Consider the following 2,831-nt stretch of genomic DNA (forward strand, 5'->3'; position numbering starts at 1 on the left):
TTTTCCCATCTGTAGACCCAGGCTACTGACATTTGGTTTTGCCTTCTCACCAATATGATGTAAACCAATCATTCTGCATGTAGTATTTTTTGTTGGACAGTTTCGTTTAGGTTTTTTTTTTTTTTTTTTCTCCACCATAATGCTACTGTCATTGCTCTGTTGTGTATACGGCCTGTTCTAGGTTTTGTAAGATATTGAGCGGCACTGCTTATCTCTGCTATCAGGAACATCACCCAGCTGTGACAGTCTGAAATATAGCCTAATGGCTGAGATATAATTCAGTGGTAGAACACTTGCCTAGCAGTCAAAGAAAACAAACAAAAAACATCAAAAAGAAAAAAAAAAAAAAAAACCTCTGTGTGTGTACTCATGTATGTGTGTGGGCTTGCATGTACTGCAGAGGTGAGAGGACAAGTTAAGAGGGATTGTTCTCCCCTTTCACTGAGTAAGAATAATTGAATTCAGATCATAAAACTTGGTGGCAAATTCCTCCACTTGCTGGGCCATCTTACAGGCTTCAGGAGCCACATTTTAAAGGTTATTCTTATCCTGAGTGCTTTGAAGTTGGCCAGGTAGTTCAGTCTAAGGCATTTTCAATAAATGATCATTGTTTACACGTAAACTCGTGATCTCACTGCAAGTTTCTATGGACATAAAGAGCAATTTGCATGTTGCTTATTTAGTGCTAGATGATTTAAGAAATGGACTTTTAGGATTGCAATAATCAAGGATACTGCCTTAGGGGCTAGGTCTTAAATTAAAATACAGAAGATGAGAAAGATTTGAGCAAGAACAACACTTTCAATAAAGACAGGCTGGGCAGACCACAACATGTTATCAAAATACAGAAAATAGTGGATTCTGAGGGGTAGAAGGATCAAAATTGGATAGCCAGAGTAGTATCAGCAAGTATAATAGTTGTAAATACAGCTGATTAAATCAGAAGAAAAGCAATTTCAGCAGAAATCACACAACAAAGGATGCAGTGTTTTAAATATCGGTCGCTCACCACTCTTAAACTAGTCAATTCATTTGGTAGGTATGATTTGCCTTTATAAAGTAAAAAGGCCCCAAGTTAAGTTGTGTAGATTATATATTTTCTAGTAGAAATAGTAAATTTAGGAAAAACATTATCACAAAAACAGAATCTTCTTTCCTTTCATAATTTTTTTCTGTTAAAATGTTTCTCCATAGAACTACAAACACAGTCCTCGTAAATTCAAGCGCCAGCAGTGACCCCTGCTCCTGGGCATTAATCCAAGTTCTCTGGTACATAGATCATAAAATTTAGATTGAGCCCTTTGAACTCACTGGAGAAAATGGTATTTCTCAACAGAAAAGTGAAACTTATTTCTTAAGTTGGCACTCATCTTTCTTTAGCTCCAACTCATTAAAATACTGTGAAATTAGTTTGTAGGCCATCATATTGAGTTTTTAATACATCTATTGTTAAAGATGTTTTTTTTCCTCTAGTAAGAGTAGATGTTCCAAGAGAATATTTCAAATCTAATAATTGGATTTTGAATTGCCTTATTCCAGGAATGTATTTTCTAAGTTTGTCAGAGTTCAATTAAATGAAAGCTCTTAAATAGTTCAGTTTGAGTTCTACTCTGTTGGAACTGATAAATTCAAATTTTCGTGCATATTTTTAAGTAAAAACTCTACTTTTGACACATCTGTTCCATGCTATAAATGATCAAGGAAGGTAGCAGAAAACAACTTTCATGTGTATATTAAGTACCAAGTTAATTTGGTAGTTATAACACCTGTTATTATTGTGCTGTTGGCTTATTCTAGATGGCATTGATAGATAAATAAATTTTGTATAATGATAGGAATTCTCTTCAATACTGGAGGTAAAAATGTACAAACTACTCATACATATAAGAATGACAATACATCCTTAAAAATAATGTTTCTAAGTAACTCAGTTTTTCTTTTCAAAACTATTTTCATTTTAGTTGGCACATCATAAATGTATTTATAGATAGGCTAAAGAATGACATTTCAATACAGGTACTCAATGTAATTGATGCATCTGTCATCTCTTCTTATTTCTTTATATGTGGAACATTTAAAATCCTTTCTTAAAGTTATTTTAAAATATATAATGAAATCTTGTAAACTATAGTTATCCTACTGTGGTATAGAACATCAGAAGTCATTTCTCCTATCCAACTGCATTCCTGTAAGTCTTAATCATCCTTGCTTTAAGCCTTCCCCCACATGCTATTTCTAGGCTCTGGTAATACTGCTGTTCTAGTCTCATCTTTTTGTGATTAACTTTTTACCTCCATATAAAAGTGAGACAAAAAAAAAACACTTATCTAAAGTAATTTTTAAAAATTAATTTACTGTATTGAAGATCAATAAATGATAAATTGCCAGTCTCTGGTTAGGCTTTGCTAAATGTATATAAATATTAATTTATGTGGCCACAGATTTCTCCTTAATTGTGACCTTTATGTTGGCAATAACAAATATAATACTGAATATATCACAGCTCTTAGGAAATGAATGGTAAGCAAGCACATCGTAATCACTGTAATCATTTTTGAATTTATGTTAATTGAACTCATAATGGTGAAATAAAGCATATTAAGTACATTTACAAAAATTAACTCTTAATAACTTATGAGCTCTAAGGCTCGAAATGTGGCCCAGGGGTTAAGAGCAGCATATACTGCTCTTGAAGAGGACCCAAGTTTGATCCCCAGTACCAACACTGGGCTCAAAACAGGATTCATAGACAGTTGTGTTTGGCCTCCATAGACAATTATATTCACATGCACATACATAACCACAGACACTAGCATATCCACTGAATTAAA

The sequence above is a fragment of the Alexandromys fortis genome, unplaced genomic scaffold (assembly GCF_014885135.2).
Source record: "Alexandromys fortis isolate MF-2015 unplaced genomic scaffold, M_Fortis_MF-2015_v1.1 scaffold_365, whole genome shotgun sequence".
Classification (NCBI taxonomy): domain Eukaryota; kingdom Metazoa; phylum Chordata; class Mammalia; order Rodentia; family Cricetidae; genus Alexandromys; species Alexandromys fortis.